This window comes from Peromyscus eremicus, chromosome 10, assembly GCF_949786415.1.
Source record: "Peromyscus eremicus chromosome 10, PerEre_H2_v1, whole genome shotgun sequence".
NCBI classification, from domain to species: Eukaryota; Metazoa; Chordata; class Mammalia; order Rodentia; family Cricetidae; genus Peromyscus; species Peromyscus eremicus.
Window position 1 is genome coordinate 82,110,789 of NC_081426.1, and position 9,017 is coordinate 82,119,805.

Here is a 9,017-nt window from a genome sequence, read left to right on the forward strand (position 1 = left end):
CAAAAAGTGTGAAAGAAACAACTGACTATATAATGGAAGATTGTTAGAATGCTTACTATATTCTCAGGATCTAGTGTGAAAAATAAGTTGCAATATAGCTTCAAATAATTTTTGTTTCCTTAGAGGTAGGGTCTCTCTACATAGCCCTGGTTGTTCTGAAACTTGCTATGTAGACCAGGCTGGCTTTGAACCACAGCAACCTGGCAGCCTCTTCCTGCAAAGTTCTGGAATTAAAGGCATGTCTCACCATGCCTGGCACAGTGTTATATAATTTATAAGAGATGTGCATAGAGGGAAGTATAGAGACAACGTGGCTAGCATTGTGATGCTGGGGTCCTATGATGTCTCTTGGAAAAAATGATCTCTCATATTTTATATCAGACATGAGTGAACCTTTTTGAAAAGGAACTCAGAGTAAGTACTCTAGTTTTTGAAAATCATGCAGTCTCTTGCAACTATTTAATGAGTGTGCTGAGAAAGGAGATACCATGTTCCAACAAAACTTTATATACAAAGCCATGCAGTGGACAGGATGGAGGACACAAATCATACTATGTAGACCTCAGTTTAGACTGTGGCCAATCACATCTTCATCCAAACTCCTAGTATCTAGTAACGACCCTAAATTTTCATGGTTTGAGATATATAGCAATAATATCCTATTCTGCTAGGAAGCCCACAAACAAGAAGGCAAGAATCATTTGAAAATGAAAAATTGCAATAGATGTGTTCAAGATAATGGGTCATATAAAAAAAAAACAAGGCTGATATATAAGAGAACATGGTCACCACACTTCAAGGAGGGTAAATGTTTCATTTACCTTCCTGTTGCTGGCTTCCTACAGCCAATCACAGAGACACAGGGATTTGAGGCTGATGAGAAAACTTGGGGAATCATCAAATCTTGTACAGAAGCAAACTGAGGCTGGACAGGGTAACATATTATGGGATGCTTTACTTAACACATATGTGTTTTTGGTAACATGAAAATGTATTACATTGGGCAATCATGACTGGATTCTCCCCCAGATGTTAATCACATTGTACTTAAAATAGTATAAAAATATGAACAATAAAAGTGAAAGATGTGTTTGGATTTTTAAAATTCAGATAGGGCCAAAGAGTGTACCAAGTTATAGTGTATGCCTTGAGCTCTATACTTAATTTAGCATTAAGAATTTTGCAGCATTTTGTAATTCCTAAGTTGTTACCTAAAGAAGGATGGGGATTAGGATACTATTTTACTACCGTACATTGTTATTGTTGTTGTTTTAATAAAGCAGTGTAGAGGCAAAATGATGGTCATGAGAAATTTAGATAAATAATGGAACAGAACAAGCAGCCAGTGGTTTGATCCAAAAGACTCACACATCTTCAAAGAAAAAGAGAGAAAAGGGCAACTGTGGGGCTGCCAGCTACTGACCTCTTGTTTCATAATGTCCTTCAGAATAAGTACACTTACTAAATACATAGCTATGTATCTCAGTAGCTGGCCCATTTTCCCACCACGAGTCACAGCACCTTTATTTTAAAAGTGTTTAATAGGAAATGAGAAGGCTTACATATTCTGATCGCAGATCCTGGAAGCAAGTACTTAGAGAGCAGTCCCCAGCAGCACCATTGGGAACCTAGGTGTTTGCTTTCAAAGAAGGGGTGTATTTGTGTATTAGTCATTGTTTTATGAACTGAAATAGACAATAAATGTATGACTAAGAATCCATGAGAATGAATCAGGGACATTTATACCTGGGTGGTTCAGTTGAAATTTATGGTTTTTAGATTAGATTGTAGCAGTTACTTACACTCTCTGTTTGATTAATGAATGAGCTGAATTTTTATCAAACTAATCCTCAAATATACACCGGGGCTAGTGCCCTCATAAACACCTTTAAAAAATAACGAAACAGTGAATTATGTCCCAAGTGCTCTTTTCATCCTTTACTCAGGTAAACACAGTTCTCTGCCCCAGGCTAAGCAGTCTTTTATTCAGGGAAGGCTTATGACCCTGACAAACAGCTAATGGCTGCTTTCGGGAGGGAGCCTGATGCCAGGTTGTCAGAGCTCAAGACATTTGAAACAAGTTCAGAAGAAGTCTGACACCTGCAGACATCAACCCCTCCTTCAATAACAAGGGATTTTTGTCCACATTTGAGGACAAAGTTATCTTCTAATGTTCTCTAAAAATAATCTGTTCCATAAGACAGATGAAAAATTCATTATAGTGTGAGGTATACAAGACTCTCTCTTTGGAGTCACCTTGTTAGAATCTGCATAAAATGTGTTGATTAACTTTATATTTGTCTTCAAGGACAAAAATTAAATCCATTATCGCCAGTGTGAGTACCAAGTAGAGAGAAGAAAGAGTTAGGAAAAGCTGAAGCTTGTGCAGAATGGCACAGTAGACATGATCACAAGATGCACTCCAGAAAGGGAAATCCCCTGCTGGGCTTGAGTTCTGATGAAGTAAACTTTCACTACATCTTCCTCCTCTTACAGGATGATTCTGAGACATTCCTTTTCTCTAATGTGTGCGTATGTGTCCACCAAATGCAAAGTTTACAAAAGTTCAAGGTAGAACATGAAAAAGGGTAGATCACTAAAGGTTAAGAACCATCTTTAAGCTTCCTGAATGCATTGAGGTCATCAGAACCATCATGCTGATGTTTATTCCAGTAACACTTTTATGGTAACATTTCTTTATAAGTGCACATACAGAAGACAGAGTCTTTTAAATTTAATGTATTGTGATCTACATTGTACTCCAAAGACTGCTCTTTATGGTCAAATATACATTAAGGTATTTAGTGACTATATTATTTTCCAGGATGCTCTATCATCCATAGGGCTATTCTTCTTACTATTAAGTATTTAGATTGTTGAAAGTGTTATAAAATACCTTTATATTTAAAAATTTGACAAAAATTCAGATTATTATCTTAAGATGCTTGATAAATTAATTATATTTGCTGATAAGATACATAAAAAGGAACGTGTTCATTTTAGTTTATGTCTGTATATAGCTCAATGTACTAATTTTCTTTTCAGTTAGTTTTGTTTGTTTACCTCAATAATTAATGGAAGTTCTTTATACATAACATATATGATATTTTTCTGTCATATTTGTTGGACATATTTTCATGGTTATTTATTTCTTTTAATACAAGTTTTGTATTGAAGAATTTTGTATTCTATTTATACAAGTTTTGATCTGAGATGAGTTTAATTAAATCATATGCAGTAATTTGTTACCTTGTGATTTCCTCCAAAAATTTAGTGTTATAAACAACTGTACATCAACCACATTTTCTTCCAGTTTTTATTATTACTATACATAGTAAAATGCTAAAAACTCTCCATTTGCAAAATATTTTAATTGTACTGTTACTGTTTGAAGTAATTTACTGTTTAAGCATCTCAAACATGATGTCATATATAGAACATAGGTACAGAATAAGCCATATAATTAATTCATTATATACAGTTCCAAACAATGTATGCTATCAAAAGCCTAATAGCAGTTAGTTTGGGAAGAAGTGAGGCTGTAGGTATCTGGAAGACAGAAGGACAATCTGAAGCTTGCCCTCCATGATGTGCTTTAATTCACAATAATCTCTCAAATGCATTTTACTGAATGTGTGTACTTTAAAATTATCAAATAATTTGTCATATAGTAATTCATATTTTGCTTGAGGAAATAGTTTATGATTTGCAAATCATATCATTTAAATTTTCAAGAACTCACCATCTTTTACAGAAAATTTTATCTTTGTTTCTATAAGCCAATTTAAAGTTGTTTCAATTATTATAATTTACATTTTCAACTATATACAGCAAAATATCTCCTGTTGGTATGAAATGCCAATTTTCTGTGCTGTTTTATCCATTTATCAATATGAACTTAAGAATTAGTTTTTCTAATTGCACAAATAATAGTAGAACAGTTAAAAAGGTAAACTTTTAACACTGTGGATTAGCTTTGTCTCATAAAAGTTATATACATCTTATACAGTAAGTTTTACATGTAGTTTCTTTGCTCAACATTGTGCTGTAAGGTTTCTTAAGCTACTTATGTTGAAATAGCATTGCATTGCCTCAATGTAGAGCATCCCTTTGTATGACTGCACTTCATTTATCTATCCATAATAATGTTGAAGGATATGTGAATTGTTTCTGCACTGAGATTATTATGAATGATGCTACTATACTTTGAATATGCATATGTTTCTGTAACTACATGATGTAGCTGGAATTTTCTCCAGTCCTGCCTGGCCCACCGTCAGGACAAATCTCTCTCACCCGCCAGTCCCGCAGCCACTTAGACCCAGCAGAGTAAACACACAGAGACTTATATTGCTTACAAACTGTATGACCGCAGTAGGCTTCTTGTTATCTAGTTCTTATATCTTAAATTAACCCATTTCTATTAGTCTATAAGTTGTCATGTGGCTCGTGGCTTACCGGTACCTTACATCTTGCTTGTCATGGTGGCAGCTGGCAGTGGCTCTCTGACTCAGCCTTCCACTTCCCAGGATTGTCCTCTCTCCTTGTCCCACCTATACTTCCTGCCTGGCTACTGGCCAATCAGCATTTTCTTTATACAGAGCAATATCCACAGCATTACATAATGTAAGAAATTTGATTATCACACATAAGGTATTCCTATGTTGAAATAATTAGGTCTCAAATACTTCATAGTTTTAGCCAAATACTTAATATTAACAGTATTTTCCTTTTTATCTATTCTAGGGTTTTTGTAAAGGTATCATATCTTAGTCTTATTTCCCTGACTTAATAATCACTTTTTTGTCCCTATTATTTTTTATGAAAATTATTTTTACTATAGGAAACAATTTATAAGTCAGTATATATGATATCCCTTATACTGTGATAGAATACATAGATGTTGAAAACATTAATTATAAAACTCAATTTTATCAAGTAAGATTAATGTCTCTTTGAGGGTACCACATAATTATTTGAGGATAGTAACATCCATCATGTTCAAGTCAATCATGGTGGAAAAACAAGAGAAAACAAGATACATGGTGTCCTAACATCTAGCTTTTTGAGGATTTCCACTCTGATAACTGAGTACTGTCTTGGTACCCTAAGCATCTAGCCTATCTGATTGTAGACAAGAAGAGTAACCCTGGCTTCTTTCCCACATGTATTCTTTTTGAATTATATAGTTAAACAAGCCAACAAAAGATTGGTGTGGAGAGATTCCAAAGTGGACCTGGTATCATAACATATGGCAGGGATTGTCTGACATCTTTAAGGCTAACACAATACAAATCAAGCACATTCCAATTTAAATAAAAGTCCCCTTTACCCTAGCCACCATATATTTTTCTCACCTATGTCTTGGGAGTCTGGCACCTTTCCTTGACCTTGTCAGCAGGTTACCAATAAAATATGTTGTTGTGCAACCTTGGATCTATCTTCCTCTTTCTTCAGTTTCTCAGCATCATTTGCCTATGTCAGTCAGTTCTTTTATGTCAGATTTTTCAATGAAGGATGGAAAATTGACAATTTAATGTTTTTTCTGACCTCCTTCATTTCTTCAGTTGACTCATGTTTTGAATATTAGACTCTGACTGTTCTGTTTTCACAGATTCCCAGAGTGCACTCCTGGCAATGATGATTAGAATTTTAAAGGATTCTCATAAAAATGTCAGCATCCTTTAATTAAGTGTTGGAGCAAACCTACAGAGCCCTAATGAAGAATGTTAATGAGTAAGAGGAAGAAGCAGGTGCTTGAGACTCTGTTACTCCACTTCCTAATGGTGAATAAATACACCAGGAGGCCAAATCCAGATAAAGTTACACGATAATGTAACATCTCTGAAAGATATGGTAAGAATTTCCAACTCAGTAATTACTTTTCCTTCTAAAGGTTCTCTAATGTGGCAAAGCCCATGTGATTTACCAAGAAAGAGAAAAGTGGTATGAGAGAAATTTGAAAAGGTCATACAAGATGTCTTAATAATATTGATGGCATCATATAAGTAGAATTACTATTGTGCATTATATTTAGAAAACAGAAGTGAGACATATATGTCAATCAGTGAATGAATAATGTATATAAAAATTTAAGAGTAAGAATAAGAGATGACTAAAGTTTGAAGATTTAGATAACATTGAATTTCTGTGATTTTTTTTCTTTAAGGACTGTTGTAAGGTAGATTCTGGTTGGTTGGTTGGTTGGTTGGTTTGTTGGTTAGTTGGTTTGGTTGGCTGGTTGGTTGTTTGATTGTTTGGTTGTTTGGTTATTTGGTTGGTTGGTTTGAGACAGGAACCTTCTATGTGGCCCTGACTGGTCTCAAACTCATGACAACACCCCTGCCTCAGCCTCCCAAATTCTAGGATTACAGATGTGCACCATCATGCCCAGAGCTGTGATTGTTATCATTGGATAACAGTGTCCTCCACAGTCTTGTGTCACATACCAGTTGGGGAATTAGGAGGAGATAGCACCTTTTGAAGTAGAAGGTAGTTGGGCTATTTGGAGTATCCCCTTAAGAAGACTACAGAGAGTCCAGCCCCTTCTCTTTCCCCCTTTACTCTTGCCACCATCAGATGAAGTTTGCTCTGCCACAGTCTCTACCCTCATGTTCCTCCTCATCCCCAAACAATGAAGCCAACAACTATAGAACGAAAGTTCTGAGAGCATGAGCCAAAACTTTGCCTCTTTTTAAGTTGGATGGAAAGCTGACTAATGGAAAGATAATAAAATATCTCCTAAGCAGTAATAGTTAACAGGAAAACTACAGGGCTGAAGGGAAGAAATGTTTTAGAGAGCATAGATGAGATATCTGCATAAAAAGCAATGCTTACCAAACTTATGGGTAACACAGGGAACACAGTCACAAAATAAACATTTGAAAATAGAGTTCTATTTTCAAATAGAATTTAAATAGAATTAAATGAATCATAGGGACTGGAGAGATGGCTCAGCAGTTCAGAGCACTGGCTGTTCTTCCAGTGGACTCAGGTTAGATTCCCAGCACCAGTATGATGGCTAACAGCTTGTCTGAAACACCAATCCCAAAGGATCTTACACACTCTTCTGGCCTCTGCAGGCATAAGACACACAGGTAGTGCACAGACATGTATGTAGACAAAACACCCACATACATTAAATTTTTAGTTATATATATATATATATATATATATATATATGAATTGACTGTATATTTTCTTTTTTATCACCCATTCATTTTCTCCTTGCTTATTTCTTTCAGTCACCAGAATCTGAATTTCGTGTTTATTTGTTTCAGCTTATCAAAGATAGTCATTTATTTGTAGATCTCACAACTGTTTTTTCAAAGCACACAAGGAGCTCTATTCTAAAGGGCATCCATTTCAAAATGAAACTTTGATGGTGTGCCAAAAAGTAAATAACCTTTATATATCTGATGTTAAATCTCGAATGACTTGCACTTACCCAGTAGATTGCAAAACTACCCACCCATGTCCTGCTGCTCTTCAATTAATAGAAACAGCTTTGAAATTGAGATTACAATTTCTGAGAAGATTCCAAATCTACCATATATTGACTCTCCAGTAAATATCAGGCCTCTACAATAACTTGATAATTAAAGCAGTCTTGTGTAACAGGAGTTATTATTCCTGTTTTATAGATAAGGACAATGAGGCTTGGAGAAGTTAAGGAAATTGCCCAAAGCATACAGAAGACTGAGATAATGAACTCAAAATGCCCTGGATCCATATTCCACCTGATTACTTTAGGGAACTGCTTTACATTGGCAAAGTGATGAAAGAAAAATTAAAGGTGATCATAATTTCAAAATTTCAAAAATCCATTAGATGCAGAAAATATACTGTAGAAGTAATAATAGTTGACAATGGGGTATGATGATTGATGAGCTTGACTACATTTAAACTCCCTTGTGAGACTTAAATCTTATTTAAAAGACTTTACCTTGATAAGAGAGGTTCCCTGAACATTCAGGAGATATCTCACGCTCAACTGACCAGACTCCCCTTAGACCAGCCATGGCCTATAGTCTCAGTACTGTCCACATTGGTATTTGTTTTGTAACATGCGAAATTCAAGAGTTATGAGACCATGGAGGCTTCAACTTACAGTTTTCAGAGGGTCTAAGAAATTAGTAAATACATAGCATGGTCCTGAGTGGAGCCTCTGAGATCTTGTAGATGAAATCTAAGCTTTAATTAAAAACTCGAGGATGTCGGAAATACCAAGAACTTGGGATATCTGCTGAGGAAAGCTGCATGCAATGAAGAAAACTAGCACAAGAGACTGAACATGTGAGTGCCCAATAGAAAGACCATAGAGGTCAAGCTGCCACATCCGTTGGAACTTGCAGCACACCACACCACCCTATGCCCAGGATGGCAGATGCACATCTACGCAGCTGGTTTTCAGTTTTGCTTTGAACTCATATCTCCTTTTTATGACCTCATATTCTTCTCTTTCAGAATTGAAATACTGACTCTGTGATATTGTATATTGGAAGTGTATAATCTTTTTTTTTTTAATTTTAAAGGGCATAGCAGCTAAGATTTTGACTTAAGCATCAGAAATATTTCTACTGAAACTCTTGAAGCACATTGGAATACTTAGGACTATGGACTAAATGCATTTTGCTTTGTGAGGTGGGCATGAGCCTCTTGAGTACTAGTCTTGGAATGTTGTTCTTTTAAATGACATATTCATTGTCAGCTTGACTGAATTTAGGATCACCCAGGAGAATGGGGCATATCTCTGGGTTGTTAAGGGATTAATTGAAGAGGGTAGCACCAACATAATGGTTGTGTATGGTGCCATGGCTGGGGACCTAGATAGAATAAAAGAGGCTAAGGAAGAAGTCCACCCAGCACTAGATTTCTCTGCTCCTGTCACACCATGACATGAACTACTCTGTACCCAAGCCCTCCCTGCCAAGATGCACTGAACACTCCACCACTGCCAGCAAAACAGACCTCTCATCCTTTATGCCATTTGTGTTGGATTCCTCAGTCACAGCAAT